The following is a 26,394-nucleotide window of genomic DNA, read 5'->3' as shown; positions in this document are numbered from 1 at the left end:
GCGAATTGGGCCGCATGGGTCGGTGTGCCCGGTTCGTGGAAGGTGGTGTTTATGGGAGGCGGTGCCTGGTAGGAGAGGCCGGCGTGAGGCTGTACAGACGGAAAGGGAGGAAGCTCCGTGGCTTGAAAGTGAGTTGGAGCGGGTGCGTTGGACGTCGGGAAAACTGTCGGCGGAGGTATTGTGTAGGCCATAGCTGGGGCCGGAATGGAGACGGGCGGAGGTGCGGACAGAATGCGTTCCGATGATAGGAAGGCTGCCGGTGGAAGAAGGACGGCCGTGGGGGCCGGTGGTGGCGGATATGGGCCGGTGACAGGATGAGCCATGGACGTGTGCAATGTTGGTGACGGGGGTGCCTCCATATTCTCCGGGGCCTGAGTCGGCGGAATCCAGGGAGTCGGCTCAGTCATTGGCCCTTGTCCCGGCGGAGGTGTGGAACTCAAGGAGACCCGATTGGGTCCTCTGAGCAGGGCGAGCAGCTCTGCCATGTTAATGGCCATTTGGTTGACCGTGCCTTCGAGGACCGCAATGCGGGCTTGGTCATCGGTGGCGGCGGAGGTTGGTGAGACCGGTGGGAGAGGCGCCCCTGAAGGTGCCGGGGGCGGGAGATGTGTCGGAAGGGCGCCGGAGTATGCCGGGAGTACGCCTGCAGGAGTAAGAGGTGGTAGAGCGTGTGTCTGCGGTGGTTGAGAGAGGGTCGGGACCGAAGGGTTGACTTCTTCGGAAATACCGACGTGATCTCCTTCCGCCATCCTGAGACGTTGACGAATCGGGTAGCGGTGTGACGCCAGTGGTAATCACCTAGATTCCAAGAATGTGTAAGGACAGACACCAATATCTCAAATGATAAGTGCGGAATTAAGTAAAATGACAAAATGTATGAGATGCATGAGCTTTCAAAACACTAATGTCACTACATTGATTGGCTCCAAGTTCCATGGTTTTACAAAATAGAACATTCGAAAGAAAGGAAAGGAACATAAACGTAAAGCCGACATCCCTTTGCGCTCGGTGGCCGCTCGAAAGTGGCGTGGGTCCGAGCGAGGGCAAAAACGTTTAACAAACTAATCCTTGGTCCAGCATAGCGCTGAAACGTGCTATCCCCCTGTCTTGGTTTGCTATGCGTACGTGAATCTGAGCCAACTCGCTCTAAAGCTCTCTGTGGTCAGTGAGTTCTGCGCGAATATCCGCAAGCTCACAACGGAATCGATCTCTTTTCTTTGATGGACTGCAACTCTGTGTGCATGACTCCTTGGACTGAGCTCTCTGCGTCTGGAACGTCTGCATGCAGTGTGCGGGGAATCCGCGGCAAAAGTCGTCGACGAACGGGTGTGAGTCCCTGCGGATGGAATTGCGCCACATATGCTACGGTGGCTGAGAAAGCTCGTTCGTCGTCGGTAGGGTGCCCCGGGAAATAGAGCTCTTGAACGGTGCGCGTGTTCCATAGATGTTGAACTTCTCTAATCCGCAGAACTCTATCTGGAAGTAAAGTTGTAATATCCGTCCACGTGAAGCGGTGGGGAGTGCGATCTGCCTCTCTAGGAATATCCTGTAAGCCGCCAAGTTGTCTGATGACTCGGGCTGAGAAAACAAGTGTGCTTTCTAAGTGACTGATTAGAGGGAGTCCTATGATTGTAGGACATCCAATGATCATGGGACCACCGGGATTCCAGCGAGCGGCCCACGAAAACTGTGCCGGGGTGAGTCTCTTGAAGAACTGGATCCAATCAGTGTAGTCGCGATCGGAGGGCCGAAACACTTGAAGTAGGCGAGCAATGAGCGAACGCTTGTCAGTGATGCAGGAAATGCGACGTGATGAACAGAATGGCCTGATGTGTCCGAGGAGCCAAATCTGAAGAAGATGCGGAGCTCCTCTCATTTTACCACGTCGAACCTCTCGTACATAGTCAAGAGACCGAATGGTCTCAGCCAAGACGGCTTCTACATAACTATGGCCCCCTACCACTTGGAGGACGACTTGGGCAAGTGCCCCGTCTATGAGGTTCGACGAGTGGGGGAACAGGATGGTCCCAAAGATGAGCAAGAGGAACCCGTGACATGCGTCACGCTGGTATGATTCTTCCCTGGCATTGAGAGAACGAACATGTATGAAGTCTATGAGCCATGCGGTCCTAACGCTATGCTCCCGCCCATGCTGAAGTTCAGGACGAATTTCTTCGTCGCGGAGATCCAAGAGGATGGCGAGTCTACTCTGTATCGTGGCGAACTGGTTGGGCACCACGATGTCGAGGGTCGGCGTGGGTCGCTGAATGAGTACCGCGTACTCCTCTACTGTAGGAGCCAACTCTGACCCCTGAAAACTGAATACAGCCCGCTGAATGTCCCAATAACTAATAGCAGCTTCAAGTAGGGTCCAGTCAATGGGGGAATCAGCGAGTAATGGCAAGTCTCCTATGATGGGCCGAAGGAATGCACGGTCAACTGGGCGGAATGTGTTCCAGAGGCGAGTAATGTCTGCGGATGGCATGATGATGTCATCGAGTCTGAGACAGGGATGCGAGCGATCCATCCTTACCTAGATGGGGAGATGCCGGCTTAACATTTTTAGGATCAAATCAATGTAATGTCCTAGGTTTTTCGAAAAAATGTATGCAGTGCGAAAAGATAAACTATAGTTGCGTTCTTTACAGTGTACATCGCTCTTTCTTACAAAAACAACAAAATGCCCGTCCTAAAAAAAACTACGGGCCGACTCAAGGACTCAACTTTGGGTCGGTTGACGGCGTGGAGGTAAAAATTGGTCCAGCATGACGGTCCCTGTGTATGCATGGTTTTCGGTGCTACTGGGAGAACCGCTAACTAGGGATGGGGGGCCCCGACTCAAGGGTGTGAATTCCTTGAAATCGGGCAAGGATCTTTGGGGGCTGGTTCGGTGGCATAGCCGACTCCATCCGTTCCCTAACTCGGAACCTCTGACTAACCTAGCTTCCTATATCGGTGCCCGTGGGATGTCGGACAAGGTACTTAAGGAACTAGTATGCGCGCGCCTAAGCAAACGCGGCTTGGGAGTGTCCACCTTCCCGGGGACGCGCGACGGACGCACGTGAGAAGGAGTCGCCACTTGCCATTTTACGACTCGAGGGTCGAGGGCCGGCAAGTTACCCGGGTCTAGGGCTACGGGGTACACCTAAATGCTAAGGCAATGGTCGTACGGAACCGGAAGTTCCAAATTCGGGGATTCTATTACGTGCGGGCCTATATCCCGCACGCCCTTTCGGTACTCTAGCTTGCTAGGCTTGCCATTTTGTTTATTTGCCGCGTGATTTAGAGTTGCGCTCGACTCGCCCGTTTTGACACTGTAAAATCGATGAATCGATTGAGTTGGACCGAGAATCCGAAGGATGAGTAGGCTTGTGAGTCAAGGAATCGGTTCGCTATCTTAGCGTTACAGTTCTTCGGACCGTGACGGTCGATTCCCTGCGCGAACCAAGACCATGATTATTCGAGCTTACTCATCCCTTGGTGGCGATAGACCGACTTAACCGACTCGACACTAGGACCTCTTGCTCACCGACCGAGATCCTTACAAGTATATGAATAAACATACAAATAAGATCCTCACAATGTACACTCGAATAATTGCAGAATGCAATTGAATGAAATAAATGGATCCCGATCGGTTTACATTGGGCCAATATTCCGCTCCGGCTCACCGTGTGTTTTGAATAACCGATAAACAAATTAAGGCAACGCAGGCTCAAGGAGCCAGGGGTCGGGTCCGATTGAACCGATGGTTTGCAGGAGAACCGATTAGTTCCCACTGTAACCGTCGGACCAATCGAGCTCCCGGGTGATATCTAAACACGTTTCACGCGCTCAATCCGAATCCGCCTTCCACATAGGCCGTATTCGGAGTGTGACGGTGAATCAAGGCTAGATCCCATTCCGCACTCGGGTTGCACGCGCTCGGTAAGTTAAAAGGCGTTGGACCCCCTGCAACATGTGACCTATGGGTTCGGGCCCGCACCGCAATAAATCGTCAAAAGCAAGAATAAAACCGGAGAAAACTGATATAACTGACTCAATACAGAAAGCAACTGACAACAACTGATAAGTGTTAGTGAATACAGACGAATTGTGTATTAGGCCGAATGTACATGATTTAATCAGTTATTAGCCGGGGTTGAGTAACAAACAATGTATCTAACCTAGGCAAACATAGATGGCGGATTAGGATAAGGTTCTAAGCCGATTACATGTGTGTATTTGTTTTATAACTCTCATTCAGTTATGTGTCACTGCGGTTTTACTGAATTAGCCAAACTCGTGTTTTGACTCTAGATTGGGATCTATTATCCCACTGTACGGACCCGAATGTGGACTCTCGTCGGGGCCCGCATTGCACGCTTTTGGATCGCGCGGCTTGGTCGGAACATCCACCTTCCCGTGGGGACGCGCGTCGGACACGCGTGAGAGAAGGAGTCGCCACTTATCATTTTACGACCCGTAGGTCGAGGGCGGATAAGTTACCCGAGTCTAGGGGTATGGAACACCTAGTTTGTCATTAAGGCATTGATCTGTGCGGAACCGGAAAATCCTTATTCGGGGGTTCATGTTACGTGCGGGCCTATATCCCGCACGTCCTTTCGATACTCTGGTTTGCTAGGCTTGAATTTTTGTTTTATTTACCGCATGAATTAGGCTGCACTCGTCTCACACGTTTTGACACCGTAACTTCGATGAATTAAACGATGTCGGTGGAGAAGCTGAGAGAGAAGTAAACCCGTGTGTCGGGGAATTGGTTCACAATCTTGCGTTACAGTTCATCGAACCATGGAGGTTGAATCCCTGCGTGAACCAGAACCGCGAGTTCTTGGATTTACTTGTATCTGGGCAAGCATTAGACCGATTCGATTAATTCGACTCTCGGACCGTTCGCTCACCGACTGGAATTCTTACAGAATAAATGTACAAAATAAAATCCTTACAATGCTCTCGAAAACAATAAATACAAATTACAAATGGCCGAATTCCAGTCGACTCGCGTTCGGTTATTATTCCACTCTAACTCACTGTGAGTTTAGGGAAAAAGACCGAAGAACTGAAATTCAATGGACGCTCTCACTGAATAGGGCGTTGGACCCTGTGAGTGTTGATTAGGGCGTTGAACCCTGTGCTCGATGATTAGGGTGTTGAACCCTAATATTATTCGGCCTAGGGATCAAGCTCGACCCGTATGGCAAACAAGTGCGGAAAGATAACACGCAACATGTTAATAACAGACAAGGTGTTTTGTATTTACCGAATGTACGTGGATTAACAAGTTCATTAATCCAAAAGTGTTTTTGCAAGCAAATGCCATATGCTATGCAATCAAACACGTGCCAATGTTTTAGTATTCTGCTTTTGTTGGAAATTTGGAAAAGAGAAACGAATATCATGTGTGTAGATTGCTTTTATAGTGATTCGGTGTTGTGACACTGAATTACCACTGAATTGATCCAAACTTGTATTTTGACTCTAGATTTGGAACCTAGAGTTCCGCCTAACCATTTTCTAGGATTTGGTTAAGTCGAGTGAAATGATTAGTCCGATAATTGTATTTTGATACAGAATACCCAACTGACATCTTAAACTGCGCTAGGATGTCGGCAAATCACGAAATGATGTTCTTGCCCTTGATTTGAAAATTTGTTTTCAGAAAAGGAGAACAACACAATAAGGATTTGAAAGTATGAGGGTTTTGAAAAGGGCATTAACACCGTTTTGTAATTCGTCGACGCGAGTTACAAATTAATGTCCAATTCGTGCAAAGTTTTTTAAATGGAATGAATTAACCGTGTGAACGTCCCGATTAACCCGTTCGTGGAATTAATGCTTAAGGTTATTGCCGAATACTTTAATTGTGAAAACGATTCGTGATTCGGCGACCAACACGAATCCGTAAGGATCGAGGATATTTGGTCCAATGACCGAAACTACCCTCGTAACCGAATGGACCCGAATGAGTCAACGATACCCGAATCCATGCATGTTTTGTTTTGAAAAGACATGTAATCGATGTTTTAACATGGGAATCGTGGAAATATCGAAATTACACTTTCGTACAATCCGAGAAATGAATTAAACTCGAAATAAGGAAATCATTCTTGATCCAAAAAGGGCCAAGAAGCCCTCCGCTTCACCTTGTCAAAGATGGCCGAATACTCTCATGGCTCGATTCAAATCACAAAGAATTTCCTTGTCTTGGTTTAATCATTTTTCGCATGCTCAAACATCAAACATCATGAATAACACGTTTTGACAAAAGCCGGTATTACCATGATTTGATTAACTCATTTAAACATGCAAACATTCACAAACATGTTATTTAAGGAATCGATAAAATAATACCGGCTTCATGCATGCAAGAACAACAAAATAAACTCGGAAAATAACTTGGATCGGGCTAAGGAGACCAATCTTAACCCGAAAGAGCAACTCAAGTCTCGGCCATCCCATTTAGAGACTTGGCCGTGAGCTCACTTGCCATTTCCGGGTCGGGATAGTCTTCCAAACAACAATCCAAACCTTTTTCCGACATGCTAGCAAGTTATAAGGTAATACACATGCATAATATAACATAAAATTGCATAAAAGTTAAGTCTTGCAAGTTAAGTATGCATAAAATACCATAGTACTCCATAGCCATGCAAAAATATAAAAAGCCCTAACTCCTCTAAGTCAAGAGTGATTTACCTAGCCTCGGGATACGAGGAAAGAGTCGGGGAAGTGTTCGAGAGTCGGGTGACTCGGTTGAACGCTTGGAAGGATGCTCGGGTGCAAAGGATGCACGTTCGGGGAGCTAGGTGCACGGGGAATGCGGCTGGAATGCACGGGAGGCGCGCGGCGTGCGCGGGGCGCGAGCAGGCGCGCGGGCGTGCGCGGGGCGCGGGCGTGCGCGTGCGCGCGGGCAGGCGCGCGGGCGTGCGCGCGGGCGTGCGCGGGCGTGCGCGGGCGTGCGCGCGGCTGGCGCTGGCGGGTCACTATTCACCCGAGAGTAGCGATTTCACCCGAAATGCACTATTTGACCTGAAACAATAATTTAAAGACTTCAAATGGAAAAACCAATTTCACCAATGAACTCCATGGGTCCAAAATGAGTGGGATATGAAGTTTGAGAAATTTTGAGCTTAAGTCAGGATGATGAACATCGGCTTCCGACTTAAGAACTCAAGGCTCTCTTTTGATCTTTTCGGTTTTCTTTTCTCTTCCTTCTAAGTGCTGAAGTTTTCTGGTTCTTGAGTGTTCTTGGCTATGGAGTTTGAGAGGATTTCTTGAAAGAGAAAGGTTGGAGAGTGTGTAAGAGGAGAAGTGATTATCTTAATCACTTTTGGGCCATTTATAGGCAAAGCTAATGACACAATTAGCAAAAGCAAGTGCTCTTAACCCCCATACTTAGAAAATATCAAGCCTCATCCTCTTCCATTGCATTAATGAAGAAGAGATAAGACATTGATGAGCATTGATGAGCATTGATGGAGGCTTGAGTGTTGTCTTCAAACTCTTGGATATTTTCAAGCAAGAGTGCAAGTTGGCTTCTTGCATTGAAGAAGAAGAAGAAGCTTCTAGAGTAAAGGGTGACTCATCTTGAGTAGCCCGTGGGTCCCACGACCGAAGAGGAGAAACCGGGAAAAAGTTCAGGTCTCGATTGATCGCGCATTCGAAGTTCGTGGTTTGAATTGAACGTCGAATTATCGATATACGCGAGGAAATGGATTTAATGAGTCCGAGATTGGCATTTTCCGTGAGAAATTGCCAAATGTCTGTATGAGGCTTGGAAGCCGGTTTTGCTCCTTTTATGCATTCAGAACGAGGTTACCCACTTCTGACAGCATATCTTGTATCTGCATCCCACGTCGGTCATTTTGACATAAATTGTCAAATTACGTAGGTCCTTGTCCCTTAAGCCGGTAAATACAAATATGGAGCCGGAGATGTCCTAGGAGGCCGAAACTGGATTTCTCAGATTGCTTTCTGAGTTTCTTGGGCGATCCGGAGATTACTGCGATCTCTGTTTGCTGAGATTGGGCCTCTAAGGATATGAAAAGTGCATCTGAGACCCTTAAAGCACTGCTCGAGGGGTCTAGATGAGTTGTGTGATTCATTCCGACAATTCCACATTGAGCCTTGAGAAGGCTAACATTGTGTAAGGTAAGCATCCGGCGTCAAGTTTCCCCAAAGAGGACCTCCGGATATGGATTTTCACTGAAAATGGCCTTTTGTGCCCCTCGGAGGTTACTCGGGAAACCGTGAAGGGTTTTGCTGTCTGTTTTGCCCAATTACGAATGTCCGCTGGAGTTTTCAGGGCAATGTAGTGTGAACTTCGTTTGCCGTAATTCCATCAGACCAGTCTCCGATTACGCTCTTCCGAAGAAGGGTATGCCCGTTTTGTCATTCGGAAGTCATTCAGAGTGTCTGTATGGCTTCTAAAAGACAATATGAAGCATTGCTCGTGCTCTGTATGATTGAGGGGCATGGCCGCATCTGATATTTGGAATTAACTTTTCTTCGAGAAACCGGCATTTTTGGACTTCCACTGAAAAGTTGTCTGTATACAGAAAGTTGTTCTGTATAGAGCAGATGATTTGCAAAATGCCTTTGGGGACACTTTTCATCTGTTTGGCATTGGAGTGGATTTTTGGGGTCCAATATTGGCTGTCTTCTGATGATCGAGCGAACTATCGGAAAATATAACTGTCCGTGTGATATACTGAAAATGCCGGTTTTGGATATTGCTGAGCTCTCTAGTCACTCTATTACCCTTTGGTGACCCCTGGAGTCCTTCTGTCATATGCATGTGTCATTTGCCTGATTTTGCCGACTTGAGGATGAATAGTGATTTTCTGCTCTGTTAAGTCGTTTTTCTGTATTCTGCTCAGGTTGTGGCTTGGATCATTGCTGATATCATCGTTTGGAAAGGTGAGCCAAAATGGGGTGCTGACAACTTGCCCCTCTTTGACTGCATGCTCGAGTAGAGGATGCAGCCAAAGACTTCAGAAGCGCCCCAATTTGATAGCAATGATTGACATGGAATTTCCGATAACAGTCTTCTCCCTCTTACTTTGGATATGTGGGGATGTTATACCTGATGCAGAAATGTAAAAGTCAGGATGAACCTGAGGGGATGGACCCCTAAACAGATAAGTAGTCGGGACGTACCCGAAGTGCAGGAAAGTAGTCGGGACGTACCCGAAATGCAGGAAAAGTAGTCGGGACGTACCCGAAATGCAGAAAAGTAGTCGGGACGTACCCGAAATGCAGGAAAAGTAGTCGGGACGTACCCGAAATGCGGAAAAGTAGTCGGGACGTACCCGAAATGCAGGAAAGTAGTCGAGACGTACCCGAAGGGTTTGCAATATGCACGGGGCGCATACCGAATGAACAACATGGTTCAAAGGTGCCTACCTAATGGACTTGCGGGGTGCGGGGCGTGTTGCCCGGCGGGTTTGCAAGGTGCGGGGTGTTTTGCCCGGCGGTTTGCATGGTGCGGGAAAGTAGTCGGGACGTACCCGAAGTGCGGGAAAGTAGTCGGGACGTACCCGAAATGCAAGAAAGTAGTCGGGACGTACCCGAAATGCAGAAAAGTAAATTGCATGGGATGCATTGCAGAAAGTAAATGCAAACGCTAGGGAGTTGCGTGAGGTGTGGAATGAATCATTGTGCTTCCTCCGTCACTGAGCTTGTCCGTGTTGCAATCGATGTAGTGGCAGAATATTTCATTGTTTGCCAACTGATTGTGATGCGATTGAATGCACGGAGTGCTGCTCTGAAGATTCTCCTCTTGGGTTGAGATTGTCACCCGTCACATGAAGTAGAGATGAATCGATCTTGGGGAGATATCTTCCAAGGAGCGTTGATTTGTCGGAGGCAAGCGTTGATGCTGGGACGAAGTCATTTCACTGAAGCCTTACCTCTGTGGCAGTGATGTGTTTGATTTGCCGAAAGCCGGGCTCGCCGCTAGGCGGTTACCTATTGGGCTGCCGGAAACCGACTTTGCTGCTGAGGAATGATTGTGCTTTGTCGGAGGCCAGCTCTGCTGCTTGGGCGGTCATGCTTTGACCTGCAAAAAGTACGCCAAAAGTCGGCGTCTTGTATTGCGAGACTCGAGCTCTAAGACAGAGCGCCTACGTATCCCGTGGAACTAGGAATCAGAGTTTGTCGTAGTTCATGCTGTTTGCAGTACCTGTGATCCTGACATTACTAGTAAATCATGTTAGAAATACTAACAAGTAATGGACACAGGTAAGCATGAAAATGTTGTTGCGACACGCAGATCTTCAGTTTTGGGTCACCTAAACAACCCATGAAGATTTTTGCTTTGACAGTATAAGTAGGTCCCGTTCTCGGAGGCCTAGATGCGAGGCCTCCAGGGGCTCCCGTTAGCTACGTATTGGGCATATCGAGACTTCCCCGACGATGCCCTAGCAATTCTATCGTTTGTTCGACGCGCCCGTCGGCTTTGAACCCTTCTCAATAGGGTACAATAGGGCGGCTGCATTTGCAACCCGCTTGGGGATTTCTATTCAGATTTGGTCAGACTCGGTCTGACCATTTCCAAAGCGTTATGACTAGACTCTTGGAGAGGAATGTCTGGGATTTTGGCTCTGTGATAGCCTGTTGAAGGGTGGCTGTGACCCATTCGGAGTTATGCAAAGACAGTGAAAAGAGAAAGCTTGGGAAGCACGTTGCCCGCAGGCTAAAAGGATACACGGGTTCACGCCTGCAATGAGATGTACCCCCATTTTTCTTCGTCCTTCTGTTGTGTAGGTTGTACTGAACTGCTTGGACGGCGTATTCAGTTACCCACTGTGCTTGAGGAAGGTTCCCTCTTGGACGGTTGAATGGTATTGGAGAGCCGATCGGGGATCGTGTTGGAATAGATAAACTGGCCACTTCCCTTGGGGATCCCTTGTCCACACGATGTGTGAGAGACTAGGGGGCAATTTTATTTATCTCTCATTTTGCTCTCCTTTTGCTACGGTCACCCACCTCGGGGCCGCACCTCTCAACCTAAAGGGGAAGAGCTCTCCTTTTGCCACGACCGCCCCAAAGGGTTTTCGGTCGTGCCTCTCTTTTACCCTAGCTTTTGCCTAGGTCGCCCCAAAAAGGGGTTTTCGACCTAGCGGACTCGATTCTTTTATCTCTCGAGTTTGCAAGGGCGAAGGGTTCGAAGGATTCAACCTCCAAATGCATTGTTTTCTGTCTCCGTCGAGGAGTTGTGTCTGCTGCTCCCCTTTTGTCGGGGTTTGTTGATTTCTCAGGATTGGCGGCGTCGGAGTTTTAAATCTCGGCGGTGCCTTGTTTTGTTCATTGGCAGGTTTTTCCTGCATCTTTTCTCTCTCTTCATTGGCGGGTTTTTCCCGCTTCTTTTCGCTCTGTTTTTTTTTTCTTGCAGCTGGGGTTTGTTTTGTGCCCCGTGTCTTTGTTTGAAACTCCTCGACTTTGTATCGCCGAGGCCACTTTGGTGTGCTTCGCCTCGTGGAGACTCATTATGTGTTGCTAGCCCTATTTTGTGAGGACCGGCTTTCTTGGAAGTTTGACTCCCGTGCACTCGAAAGTTGAACTTCGTGTCATTTTCCCTTGCAATCTCTTCAGGTGAATTCCCCTATTGTCTAGAAGGAAAATACAAATTTGCCCTAGGGAATCAGTGGCCGGAGTTGTCTTGATTCTTGTTGTGGAGGAGGCCTGGACTTAATGTAAATGACCAGGAGCGTTCCAACGTCACTTGCTGGAGTGACCCACGATGGCGACCTCGGGGCGAACTTCAACCAGGGAGGCCCAGTGTACGTCGCTTGCCGAGGTTGTGTTGGCGCGAACTTCAACCGGGGATGCCCCAGTGTACGTCGCTTGGAAAAGTTGTGCTAGTGCGAACTTCAACCGGGGATGCCCCAGTGTACGTCGTTTGGAAATACTTTTCGTGGGTGGATGATGTCCGAGGTGGTCTCGATGCAAGCGTTGAACGCGAATGCTCTGGTCTTTTATCGTCGATGTGACTCGTGGTGGGAGGTTTGTGCAACTGTCGCCCCTGGCCGTCTCATGTCGTCAATGTCAACTGAAATCGTTGCGTTGATGGCATAAGGCTCGCTCAGTTGTTTTTGTCTTTAGCTTTGTAGGGGGTACCTCCGTGCCGAGCCCCTTCCCTGTCAAAGTATAAGGGAGGAGGCTCGAGAGGAGTTCTCGGAAAGGCGTGAGCCTGTGCATCATTCTTCGCCTGTGACCGGCGTGTCCCTGTAAAAGATGACAAAGAAGATAGTGTGTTAGGCGATTGTGCGGTGGAGTATGCGTTAAGAAATATGGGGTGGACCCATGGGAAAATCCCTTTTGTCCCGCACACGACCCATGGGGTGTCGCGTGTGGATGACATTTGTTTCCGGGAATGTAGTCATCACCACTCTGGAGTGGTTAGACCATGACTGAGGTCACATAAGCATGTTTTCCCTAATTGCGAGTAGGCATGCGCAGCCGTCCTAGGGAAGGCTCGAGAAGCCGAGTCCCACGAGGACAGGTGAGTCGAACAGGTCCAACAGAACTGATAGGGCGTCTTCGAGACTGTCCTAATGCTCCATTGAAGGATTTGTTCATGTCGGGAGCCCATTTGTGGGAATGCATTTGAATGAAAGCAACAGAGAGTTTAAAGAAAACTGCGCGTGTTGCCCCAGTGTTTAGTCGATGACCACAACGGAGGTGGATGAGATCCATTCTTGATCGGAGGCATGACCGTGCTGGTCTGCGATCGAGAGTTGGGTCATGCTCTGTTTGTGGAGCTGTCACTTTCTGTCTTTGTAGTGGAAAGATTAGACTTGCTCCTTGAAGTATCGCTTGGATGAATTTGTATCCAAGTCGATTTTGGATTTCAGATGAGCCTGAAAGCAGTAAATGCGAGGCGTCAAAACCTGAAAGCAGTAAATGCGGGGCCGAAGCCCAAAAGTAGTAAATGCTGGGCCGAGGCCCGAAAGCAGTAAATGCAGAACTGAGGTCCGATGCAGTAAATGCATGCTCGATAGGAAAATGCAAGAGATGTAAGAGCAAAGGTCAATGCTGAGGAATAGCGCAAGGCGCTGCAATGCAGTGACGCCGATTTGCTTGCGGTATTGCTCTATGGAGCAGGGATGTGGACTTAGTGTTGAAATCCCAAGGAGCTGGATGGATGGGAGACGTTTGTTGTCTCAATTGTGGTCGCTTAGTATTCAGGCTGTCTTCTTGTTGAGAATTTCCTGCAATGGGAAAAGAAAACCATGAAGGAGCATGAACCGTTCAGCATTTCAATGCAAGAGTATAGGGAAGCGATCTGGCCTGGTAGGTGTTGTGCGAGCACACCAAGAGACATGCATTGATACGTTGAGCAGGCATGTATGAGTTGGTGTGAACATGCTTGGACATGTGTGAGGCGCGCTCGATCGCTGGTAGATGCGCTGGGTCACGCAGAGGGACGTGCGTCCGATCACGCAGTGACACTCTCTGTCAGGAAGAAGTTAGTGTTAGTTAACTTCGCCTGGGAAGGTTGATTGGCCCTCGGGCCACAGTTCGTCTTGCTGTGGAGGAAGGGTGAAGGCCGCGAGTGGCCTGCCCGCTAAAGTGGGCACGACTCGCCTATCGTGCGGGGTGGGTGGCCGGGCTGGACGGCCTCTGGTCATAGCACGTCTCGCCATGGAGAGGTGAAGACCGCAAGTGGTCTACCCGCGAAGGTTGGCACAACTTGTCTATCGTGCGGAAATGCGTTGTAGCCGCAAGACAATAAATATATCAAATGTATGCAATGCGTGGGTTTTGAAAGCTAATGTTGTCGTTCGCATTGATTCAAAGAGTTTAAAATACAATGCGGTTTGGAAAATAAATCCTTAAGTCGATCTTCCATCCTGCTCGGGGCACAAGTGAACATTGCCACGGAAAACACCAATTCCAGGCGAAAGTCTAGTGGAGATATCTATCCTAAGATGGGTGGGGACCTCCATGGGTCCTCTTCTTGGACCTCTCCAAGGTAGCGTTCGCACGTGCCAACTCCTGATCACGTCTCTGTAACTCGGCGCGTGCTTGGGCGAGCTCCCTTTGAAGCTGGCGCTGATCGATGAGTTGCTCATCTTTCTCAGCGACCTCCCAACGAAGGCGGTCCCTCTCAGACCTGAGGCTAGTGAGTTCTGCTTGGACGGCGATGCTCGAAGTTGAGGGTGCCCCATATGGTGTGCTATCCTCAAGTTGTGGAGAGTCGGTGGAATCTTCGTGTACTAACGAACTCCGTCGGTAGAAACGGAGGATGTACTCTTCCGTAGCCTGAAAATCCCGTTCATCCTTGGTAGGGTGTTCGGGAAAGTAAGGTAGCTCTGTGACCGCAGTGCGCCATGCGGATAGGACCTGTTGGATATCACTCTGGCAATCTACGGACGTCTGATCCTCCCGCCAAGTGTGTTCGAACCTAGTCCGTGCCGTGTCCTCGGGGACTGTCTGTAGGCTACCAAACTGCCTCATTACTCGCGACGGGAAGTAAGTGGTGTATCCCGCATGGCTCAAGAGTGGGATTCCGTTAAAATCATGGCATCCAAGGGCCATGGGTCCGGGTGGCATCCACGCGGCACGCCACTTAAAGCCCTTGGGTGATATTTCACGAAAAATATTGATCCACTCGGAAACCTTGCGTTCTTCCACGTGCACTAAAGGTAGTAACCGGGAAATGATCGACTCCGAGTGGTTGAAAAACAGAACTGGGGGCACGAGGCCAAGGGGGCTTGCGTGGCTCTGTAGCCAAATTTGCAAAAGGATTGGGGACCCCCTCAACCCTCGATCAGCTGTTCGCGTAACGCAGTCGAGCGACCGAATGGTCTCAGCCACTAGGGCTACCTCGTACCCGCGGCCTCCGACCACTTGGAGGATGACGTTAGCCAGAGCTGCGTCGATGCGATCGACTGCGCTAGGGAATAAAAGGGTTCCAAAAATAAGGAGCAAAACTGCATGACATAAGTTTGCTTGAAAAATGTCCCCTCGAACCTCGCGTGCTTGTGATTTGATAAAGCAGAGAAGTTTCGTGGTTACTATCTCAGTGCCTCCGGAGTATGCAAGTTTGGCATGCAGTTGAGATCTGTGCACCCTGAGTAGGCGCGAGACTAAGACCAATCGAGTAGTACGGAGGTTAGGCTCCACAATGCCGTGGGAAATAGCAGTCCTACCAATGAGGGTCCGATACTCCTCAATGATAGGCGTAAGCTCTGTACCCTGAATGTTGAAGACCGCATGGGTTGGATCCCATAACGTCACAGCTGCTCCTAGGAAATTCCAATCTACTCGGCGTGTGGAGAGCATGGGCACAACTCCGACGAAGGAAGTGATATAGTTTCGATCAATTTGACGCAGGCTGGTCCATATGTGACTGATCTGCTCAAGCGGTGGCGTGATTCTGTTGAGGCGCAGAAAGGAAGCCGAATGCGACATCCCTTACCAAGATGTAAAGAAGATCAGCTTAGGACTCATCAATGCGAATGACACCCTAATTTTGAAAACTGTATGATGCATGAGTGCGAAAAATAAATGCCCACGGCTTAATAAAATTACAAGGTACATGTACACCGCTCTTGAAATGGAAAAGACTCAAGTGGCTCGCAGGCCGACTCGATAGACTGTTGCCGGAGTCGGGTAGAAGGCTTGCATGGAAGCATAGCACGATGCATGGTTCAGTGCTACAGGGACCGTGCTACCTAGGGATGGGGGCCCCCGACTCAAGGGTGTCAATTCCTTGAAATCGGGCGGGATTCTTTTCAAGGCCTAAATGACAGTCGAACTGTGCGCCGTACCCCTACTTCGAACCCCTATCTAACCTGGGTTGCCTAAAATCGGTCGTGGGATGCGACCCATAGGTACCTAGTGCTAGCGTGATATGCAATGCAAGTCCTTTTAAATAAAAGTGCGTAAAGTAGATAAGCGGGAAATGTACTGAAAGCGGTAAATAAACATGCAAGCAAAGCAAACGGGTCGAGCCTGAACCCACTAAGTATGTCCCCAGCGGAGTCGCCAAGCTGTACGGACCCGAATGTGGACTCTCGTCGGGGCCCGCATTGCACGCTTTTGGATCGCGCGGCTTGGTCGTAACGTCCACCTTCCCGTGGGGACGCGCGTCGGACACGCGTGAGAGAAGGAGTCGCCACTTATCATTTTACGACCCGTAGGTCGAGGGCGGATAAGTTACCCGAGTCTAGGGGTATGGAACACCTAGTTTGTCGTTAAGGCATTGTTATGTGCGGAACCGGAAAATCCGTGTTCGGGGGTTCATGTTACGTGCGGGCCTATATCCCGCACGCCCTTTCGGTACTCTGGTTTGTTAGGCTTGCATTTTTGTTTTATTTACCGCATAAATTAGGCTGCACTCGGCTCACACGTTTTGACACCGTAACTTCGATGAATTAAACGATGTCGGTGGAGAAGCTGAGAGAGAAGTAAACCCGTGTGTCGGGGAATTGGTTCACAATCTTGCATTACAGTTCATCAAACCATGGAGGTTGAATCCCTGCGTGAACCAGAACCGCGAGTTCTTGGATTTACTTGTATCTGGGCAAGCATTAGACCGATTCGATTAATTCGACTCTCGGACCGTTCGCTCACCGACTGGAATTCTTACAGAATAAATGTACAAAATAAAATCCTTACAATGCTCTCGAAAACAATAAATACAAATTACAAATGGCCGAATTCCAGTCGACTCGCGTTCGGTTATTATTCCACTCTAACTCACCGTGAGTTTAGGGAAAAAGACCGAAGAACTGAAATTCAATGGACGCTCTCACTGAATAGGGCGTTGGACCCTGTGAGTGTTGATTAGGGCGTTGAACCCTGTGCTCGATGATTAGGGTGTTGAACCCTAATATTATTCGGCCTAGGGATCAAGCTCGACTCGTATGGCAAACAAGTGCGGAAAGATAACACGCAACATGTTAATAACAGACAAGGTGTTTTGTATTTACCGAATGTACGTGGATTAACAGGTTTATTAATCCAAAAGTGTTTTTGCAAGCAAATGCCATATGCTAAGCAATCAAACACGTGCCAATGTTTTAGTATTCTGTTTTTGTTGGAAATTTGGAAAAGAGAATCGAATATCATGTGTGTAGATTGCTTTTATAGTGATTCGGTGTTGTGACACTGAATTACCACTGAATTGATCCAAACTTGTATTTTGACTCTAGATTTGGAACCTAGAGTTCCGCCTAACCATTTTCTAGGATTTGGTTAAGTCGAGTGAAATGATTAGTCCGATAACTGTATTTTGATACAGAATACCCAACTGACATCTTAAACTGCGCTAGGATGTCGGCGAATCACGAAATGATGTTCTTGCCCTTGATTTGAAAATTTGTTTTCAGAAAAGGAGAACAACACAATAAGGATTTGAAAGTATGAGGGTTTTGAAAAGGGCATTAACACCGTTTTGTAATTCGTCGACGCGAGTTACAAATTAATGTCCAATTCGTGCAAAGTTATTTAAATGGAATGAATTAACCGTGTGAACGTCCCGATTAACCCGTTCGTGGAATTAATGCTTAAGGTTATTGCCAAATACTTTAATTGTGAAAACGATTCGTGATTCGGCGACCAACATGAATCCGTAAGGATCGAGGATATTTGGTCCAATGACCGAAACTACCCTCGTAACCGAATGGACCCGAATGAGTCAACGATACCCGAATCCATGCATGTTTTGTTTTGAAAAGACATGTAATCGATGTTTTAACATGGGAATCGTGGAAATATCGAAATTACACTTTCGTACAATCCGAGAAATGAATTAAACTCGAAATAAGGAAATCATTATTGATCCAAAAAGGGCCAAGAAGCCCTCGGCTTCACCTTGTCAAAGATGGCCGAATACTCTCATGGCTCGATTCAAATCACAAAGAATTTCCTTGTCTTGGTTTAATCATTTTTCGCATGCTCAAACATCAAACATCATGAATAACACGTTTTGACAAAAGCCGGTATTACCATGATTTAATTAACTCATTTAAACATGCAAACATTCACAAACATGTTATTTAAGGAATCGATAAAATAATACCGGCTTCATGCATGCAAGAACAACAAAATAAACTCGGAAAATAACTTGGATCGGGCTAAGGAGACCAATCTTAACCCGAAAGAGCAACTCAAGTCTCGGCCATCCCATTTAGAGACTTGGCCGTGAGCTCACTTGCCATTTCCGGGTCGGGATAGTCTTCCAAACAACAATCCAAACCTTTTTCCGACATGCTAGCAAGTTATAAGGTAATACACATGCATAATATAACATAAAATTGCATAAAAGTTAAGTCTTGCAAGTTAAGTATGCATAAAATACCATAGTACTCCATAGCCATGCAAAAATATAAAAAGCCCTAACTCCTCTAAATCAAGAGTGATTTACCTAGCCTCGGGATACGAGGAAAGAGTCGGGGAAGTGTTCGAGAGTCGGGTGACTCGGTTGAACGCTTGGAAGGATGCTCGGGTGCAAAGGATGCACGTTCGGGGAGCTAGGTGCACGGGGAATGCGGCTGGAATGCACGGGAGGCGCGCGGCGTGCGCGGGGCGCGAGCAGGCGCGCGGGCGTGCGCGGGGCGCGGGCGTGCGCGTGCGCGCGGGCAGGCGCGCGGGCGTGCGCGCGGGCGTGCGCGGGCGTGCGCGGGCGTGCGCGCGGCTGGCGCTGGCGGGTCACTATTCACCCGAGAGTAGCGATTTCACCCGAAATGCACTATTTGACTTGAAACAATAATTTAAAGACTTCAAATGGAAAAACCAATTTCACCAATGAACTCCATGGGTCCAAAATGAGTGGGATATGAAGTTTGAGAAATTTTGAGCTTAAGTCGGGATGATGAACATCGGCTTCCGACTTAAGAACTCAAGGCTCTCTTTTGATCTTTTCGGTTTTCTTTTCTCTTCCTTCTAAGTGCTGAAGTTTTCTGGTTCTTGAGTGTTCTTACCTATGGAGTTTGAGAGGATTTCTTGAAAGAGAAAGGTTGGAGAGAGTGTGTAAGAAGAAGTGATTATCTTAATCACTTTTGGGCCATTTATAGGCAAAGCTAATGACACAATTAGCAAAAGCAAGTGCTCTTAACCCCCATGCTTGGAAAATATCAAGCCTCATCCTCTTCCATTGCATTAATGAAGAAGAGATAAGACATTGATGAGCATTGATGAGCATTGATGGAGGCTTGAGTGTTGTCTTCAAACTCTTGGATATTTTCAAGCAAGAGTGCAAGTTGGCTTCTTGCATTGAAGAAGAAGAAGAAGCTTCTAGAGCAAAGGGTGACTCATCTTGAGTAGCCCGTGGGTCCCATGACCGAAGAGGAGAAACCGGGAAAAAACTCGGGTCTCGATTGATCGAGCATTCGAAGTTCGTGGTTTGAATTGAACGTCGAATTATCGATATACGCTAGGAAATGGATTTAATGAGCCCGAGATTGGCATTTTCCGTGAGAAATTGCCAAAATGTCTGTATGAGGCTTGGAAGCCGGTTTTGCTCCTTTTATGCATTCAGAGCGAGGTTACCCACTTCTGACAGCATATCTTGTGTCTGCATCCCACGTCGGTCATTTTGACATAAATTGTCAAATTACGTAGGTCCTTGTCCCTTAAGCCGGTAAATACAAATATGGAGCCGGAGATGTCCTAGGAGGCCGAAACTGGATTTCTCAGATTACTTTCTGAGTTTCTTGGGCGATCCGGAGATTCCTGCGATCTCTGTTTGCTGAGATTGGGCCTCTAAGGATATGAAAAGTGCATCTGAGACCCTTAAAGCACTGCTCGAGGGATCTAGATGAGTCTAGATGGCCTTTTGTGCCCCTCGGAGGTTACTCGGGAAACCGTGAAGGGTTTTGCTGTATGTTTTGCCCAATTGCGAATGTCCGCTGGAGTTTTCAGGGCAATATAGTGTGAACTTCGTTTGCCGTAATTCCTTCAGACCAGTCTCCGGTTACGCTCTTCCGAAGAAGGGTATGCCCGTTTTGTCATTCGGAAGTCATTCAGAGTGTCTGTATGGCTTCTAAAAGACAATATGAAGCATTGCTCGTGCTCTGTATGATTGAGGGGCATGGTCGCATCTGATATTTGGAATTAACTTTTCTTCGAGAAACCGGCATTTTTGGACTTCCACTGAAAAGTTGTCTGTATACAGAAAGTTGTTCTGTATAGAGCAGATGATTTGCAAAATGCCTTTGGGGACACTTTTCATCTGTTTGGCATTGGAGTGGATTTTTGGGGTCCAATATTGGCTATCTTCCGATGATCGAGCGAACTATCGGAAAATAGAACTGTCCGTGTGATATACTGAAAATGCTGGTTTTGGATATTGCTGTGCTCTCTAGTCACTCTATTACCCTTTGGTGACCCCTGGAGTCCTTCTGTCATATGCACGTGTCATTTGCCCGATTTTGCCGACTTGAGGATGAATAGTGATTTTCTGCTCTGTTAAGTCGTTTTTCCGCATTCTGCTCAGGTTGTGGCTTGGATCATTGCTGATATCATCGTTTGGAAAGGTGAGCCAAAATGGGGTGCTGACACCCACCTATCCATTATCTAGTGTTGGATTAAGTCGAATGTACGATTAATCCGATTGTTCGTGTTTTGTAACTGAAATAAAATGCTCCCACCGAATCTATAATAGGGAGATAGAAACACCGAAAGTGGACGGAATAGGCCGTGCAAATGAGACCCGTATCCGAACGGGTAGCCCCTTCCCCCCATAGATCGAGGCGTTTCCGGCTTCCTAACGCCTAGGGTATCGGTGAATCAAGGAATGACGGTCATGCCCTTGGATAATAAAATGGTGGTGTTCGTGTATAAATTGGAGATCATGTCACACGAAGGAGTCTAAGAGGGACTCTCGTGCCCCGACTCGGGCCGCCTCAAATTGGGCCCGGACTCGAGTCATGGCACATGAGTACTCTCTAGATGTCAATTCTATTCGTGTTACACGACTCGGTATTTTGAAATTGTGAATTTTTAAGGGAAAAGGGCATCCACGTCGTTCCTTGAATCATCGATGCGTTTACGAATTAATATTTGATTTGTCCCATTATTTAATCCAAATGATTTAATTAACCGAATGAGACGTCCCGTTTGCCCATTTGTGAGATTATTCGACACTTATTATACAATGTTACGATTACGGCTTAATTTTAGCTAATTTCGCGGTGAGATTACAAGGAGTGTGCGGGAATTACATGGCCTCGGGGAAAGGAGAGCCCGATGGCTTCGGGCGCACCAAGGAGTCTCACGGCCCCTATTTGCAAAGGGGATGGCCGTGGGTTCCTTGACATGGCCGAACCCCTCTAAGGCTCTTCTCCCTAGATCCCACATTATTTCCTTCGTATAGTCACATTTTAGCCATGGTTACAATGATAAGAAATCATGCCAAACACATACGAATAAAACATTTAAATGAGAGCAACAATACGATATCGTTTCAACTAATGATGGAACGGGTAATGCACGGGAATCGACCCGTCTCATGTCGGAAGAAAGCCTCACGAACCCGTGTGGTCCAAGGAAGCTTTCGGCCGCATCCCTCCAAGGATGGCCGAGAGCTTCCATGACTCACACGGGTTGGGAGGACTTCTTCGACCCCGATTCGGGTTGTTTCTTGTCATGCTAACATGCTACGTGTGATTAAAGGGAAAGGGACGTAGGAATCGACTCGATTCGGGAGAGGAGAGATCATCCTAGCCCCGGATAAGCCAAGGGAGCCCACGGGTCTCTCCTTAGAGGTTAGGCCGTGAGTCCCTTGGCTCAACCGTGGCTAAGGAGACCTCTCCTATCCGGATCCGAACCATTTCCCGTCATGGCATATGAGTTCTTGCATCATGTAAACATGGGATGGTCATATATAGGCGCATAATGGGCACACGTTGCATGGGAATGCATGGGAGGCATGAATCCGAAAGAAAAATGAAAACCTTCATGCATTCGGCTTTTTAAATCATATAAACGTCCCATACAAACAAAAAATCGAGGATCCTAGTTTCTCTAAGTTAAAAGGGGTGTTACCTAGCCTCGTTGCAAGAGGAAAGGAGTCGGGGATGTGGCCACGAGAGTCGCAAGACTCGGTTTGGGGTTGCGGGTGGAGTGACCCGAGAAGAGGACAGCTGCGGCAGCTCGGGGGAAAATGGCTCGGCATGCTCACTCCGGTCACGGCACGGTGCGAGGTCGGGCTCGTTGGACTCCTAAGAGGCGGATCTACACGAGCACGAGCAGACCCGAGCGTGCCAAGGCCTGAACAAACCCGAAAATGTGAGAAAAAAACTCGGTAAAAATGAGGAAAACCCGGTTTGAGAGAAACGGGTGAATGGCGGTTGTGCACGGTTGATCGGCCCTCGGACCGTGACCACCTCTTCACGGGGGAGGGTGAGGGTTGTGAGGAACCCTTTGAACGTGATGGCACGACTCTCCGAAGTCGTGGGAAGAAATGGCACGTCGAGGAGCTCGGTTGCACGCGATTGACGTTATCGGGACCCGACTCTCTTCACGGCTGGAACGTGGTGTTGGAGGCTTCAAATCGAAAATCTAAGCCCGGAAATGGACTTAGGGGGTGGAAAATATGTAGGCTAGGAAGTTTGATGATTTTTGGCTTAAGTCGGGTCGGGTGGTTACCGGAATATCGGGTGGTTTTCCGGCGATTTTAGCCGGTTTCGGCCTTGGCATGGGCTGAACGAAAGTGAGGGGAGGGGCTGGAGTTTGAGAGGATTTTAGAGGGAGATTGGCTTGAGAGAGAAGGAGAATGAAGAAGTGATTAAAGTTAATGATGGAAGGGGCTTTATAGGCTAGGCTAATGGCCCGATTAAGAGAAGCTAAGTGTGGTTTAGTGGGCTAACCATGGGCTACCGAAAATCCCAAGGGGGATTAGGATGGGGAATATGTCACATAGTGTGTGGGGGAAGCAAGGTGGACATGATGGGAAGTGATGGGAGTTGATGGGTGTGTAAGAGGAAGTCAAAGAAGTGAGGGAAATTTGAATTGTGTGGTGGGGGGTGCTTGGAGCCGACGGTGGGAGGGAGGAGCCGACGGCTTGGGGCTGTCCAATCGGAGCCGAGGGTTGAGCCGTGGTATGGGGTTGAGCCGCGTCTTGATGGCTTGGCTTGGCTGAGCTGTGGGTCCCGTCTGATTGAGAGAAAAGCCGGAAAATGCTTGAAACCCGACTGAGCTTGCATCCGACCTCCGATGTCCAATTAATTTGAAGATTTGGAATGCTTGAACGACGAGGATTTGAATGAGCCTAATATCGCCATGCGTCGTGTGGACGAGCGTTCGGGCGAATCGGCGCCTCGGGAGTCGGTTTTGCCCTGTTTGGACGTTCGGAGTGGAATTTAGCGCCCCTCGACCCCCGATTGTTCTTTGTGCATCCTTGCATTTTTTTTGGCGATCCTTTTGCCCCGTGAGTGATTGTTGGCTCGTCGCCCTCGGTCGGGGACCGTTGGCCCGGGAGGACCTAGGGACCTTGACCGGGATTTTCTTAGTGTGCCGTGCTCTTCTCTTATTGTTCATGACCCCGTGCCCGCCTATTTACCTCCGATTGTCGGATGATGAATAGTGTCCCGGGCTTCGATCAAGAATCCTCGTGTGGGAAGTCGGTGGGCCAAAATGGGGTGCTGACAGCTTGCCCCTCTTTGGTTGCATGCTCGGTTAGAGGATGTAGCCAAAGATCATGAGAGGCTCCCTTTTTGGTCTCGGCGACCGCTTCTGTCGTCGTTCTCTGTGGTAGCTTGCCCCTCCTGTCATGAGATAGTAGGTGAAGGGCCGAAACCCGCGGAAAGCAGTAAAATGGACGCGAAGTTCGTGGACACGAAGTCCGAAAAGCAGTAAATTGTAAGTTTACGAAAAGTAGAGACACGGGTTTATGGGTCCGTGTGGTGCAGGGAGGTAAGAACACGAGCTTATGGGCCCATGCAGCAAAGTAAAGACAGGACTCGGTCCTGCAAAGGGTGAAGACGGGACTCGGCCCTGCAGAAAAGTAATGATGGGACTTGGCCCTGCATAAAAGCAAAGATGGGACTCGGCCCTACATAAGAGTAGTAGTGGGACTTGGCCCTGCATAAAAGCAAAGATGGGGCTCGGCCCTCCATAAAAGTAAAGATGGGGCTCGGCCCTGCAGAAGAGTAAAGATGGGGCTCGGCCCTGCATAAAAGTGAAGACGGGACTCGGCCCTGCATGAAAGTGAAGACGGGACTCGGCCCTGCAGAAAAATGAAGACGGGACTCGGCCCTGCAGAAAAATGATGATGGGACTTGGCCCTGCATAAAGGTGAAGATGGTGGGACTTGGCCCTCCATAAGAGTGGTGGTGGGACTTGGCCCTGCATAAAAGCAAAGATGGGACTCGGCCCTACATAAAAGTAAAGATGGGGCTCGGCCCTGCAGAAGAGTAATGATGGGACTTGGCCCTGCATAAAAGTGAACACGGGACTCGGCCCTGCAGAAAAGTGATGAAGGGACTGGGCCCTGCATGAAAGTGAAGACGGGACTCGGCCCTGCATGAAAGTGAAGACGGGACTCGGCCCTGCATGAAAGTGAAGACGGGACTTGGCCCTGCAGAATAGTGAGCGCCTACGTATCCCGCGAGACCGGGAATCAACGTCTACCATGGTTCTAGCTGCTTGGCATCTGTGATCCTAACATCATTAACAAGTCGTAGTGAGTCGTTAACGATGTACGGGTGTATCAATGCTTATGAAGATAACGTCATTGTGACACACGATGCTTCAGTTTTGGATTCCCTAGGTGACTCGTGAAGAACTTTGCTTAGGCAAGTACGACTGGATCTCGCCTTCAAAGGCCTCAATGCGAGGCCTTCAGGGACTTTTGTCGACCATGCATGGGCATATTAAGACGTTCTCAGTGATGCCCTAGCGACTCTATCGATTGTTCGACGCGCTTCTCGGCTTAGGACCCTTCTCGTCAGGGTAGCGCAAGGCAGCTGCGTTTGTGACCCGCATGGGGAGTTCTGCGCAAATTTGACCAGGCCCCAGTCTAGTCTTCCCAAAGTGTTATGACTAGGCTCCCGGAAAGGAATGTCTGGGATTTTATCTTTGTGGTAGCCGATTGAAGGGTGGCTGTGACCCATTTTGGAGTTATGTAAATGACAAGGAGAAAAGAGAAAGCTTAGAGAGCACGTTGCCCCAAGCTAAAAGGATACAAGGGTTCACGCCTGCAGCGAAATGTACCCCCTTTTTGTCTTTCCGCGGTATGGGCTGCGCCAAACTCCTCGGATGGCGTGCTCGGTTGTCTACTACGCCTGGGGAAGAATCCGCCTTGGAAAGTTGAGTTATGTTGAGGAGCCGATCGGGGATCGCGTTGGAGTAGACATCCTGGCCATTTCCCTTGGGGATCCCTAGCTCGCGCAGTGTGCGAGAGCCTCGGGTGACTGTTTTGTTTATCTCTCGTTTTGCTCTCCTTTTGCTACGGTCACCCACCTCGGGGCCGCACCTCTCAACCTAAAGGGGATGAACTCTCTTTTTGCCATGACCGCCCGCCTCGGGATTTTCGGTCATGCCTCTCTTTTGCCCTAGCTTTTGCCTAGGTCGCCCCGAGGGGTTTTCGACCTAGCGGGCTCGATTCTTTTATCTCTCGAGTTTGCAAGGGCGAAGTGCTCGAATGATTCGACGTTCGAGTGCGTTACGCTCTGTCTTCGTCGAGGAGTTGCGACTGCTGCTTCCCTTTTTGTTAGGATTTGTTCATTTCTTTTGGATTGGGGGTGCCGGTGCTTTTGGTGAACCTCGGCATTGCCCCATTTTTTATTGGCGGGTTTTTCCCACTTCTTTTCTCTCTCTCTTCATTGGCGGGTTTATCCCGCTTCTTTTCGCTTTGTTTTTTTCCTTGCAGCTGGGGTCTGTATTGTGCCCCTTGTACTTGTTTGAAACTCCTCGACTTTGCATCATCGAGGCTGCTTTTGTTTGCTTCGCCCCATGGAGACTTGATGTACTTTGTTGTCCTAGCCCAATTTTGTGAGGGCTAGTTTTCTCAGAAGTCTGATGCTTGTGCACTCAAAAGTCGAACTTCGCGTCTTTTGTCCTTGCAAATTTTACAAGTCCTTTCCCCTATTGTCTAAAACGAAAACAAAATTGCCCCAGGAGTATGGGTGACCAAGGTTGCCTCCGCGTGAATGTTGGACGGGGATGCCCCGGTCTTTGTGATTTGTGTCGGGCGTCTTGTACAATCATCGTCCCCGATCGTGCTTGTGGTTCCAGCATCAGTTGTACGCCGGAAAGGTGTGCTCTCGAAGCCGATAGGCATGTTTGTTTGTCGATTGAGACGGTTGCGCTAAAGGCATGCAGCTCGTTCGGATGCTTCCGTCGTCGGCTTCATAGGGGGTACCTCCTTGTCGGGCCCTTCCCTACTAAAGTATAGGAAGAAAGACCCGATAGGAGTTCTCGAGGAGGTGTGAACCCGTG

The sequence above is a fragment of the Punica granatum genome, chromosome 5, assembly GCF_007655135.1.
Source record: "Punica granatum isolate Tunisia-2019 chromosome 5, ASM765513v2, whole genome shotgun sequence".
NCBI lineage: Eukaryota > Viridiplantae > Streptophyta > Magnoliopsida > Myrtales > Lythraceae > Punica > Punica granatum.
Note: the sequence above shows the minus strand (reverse complement) of the source record.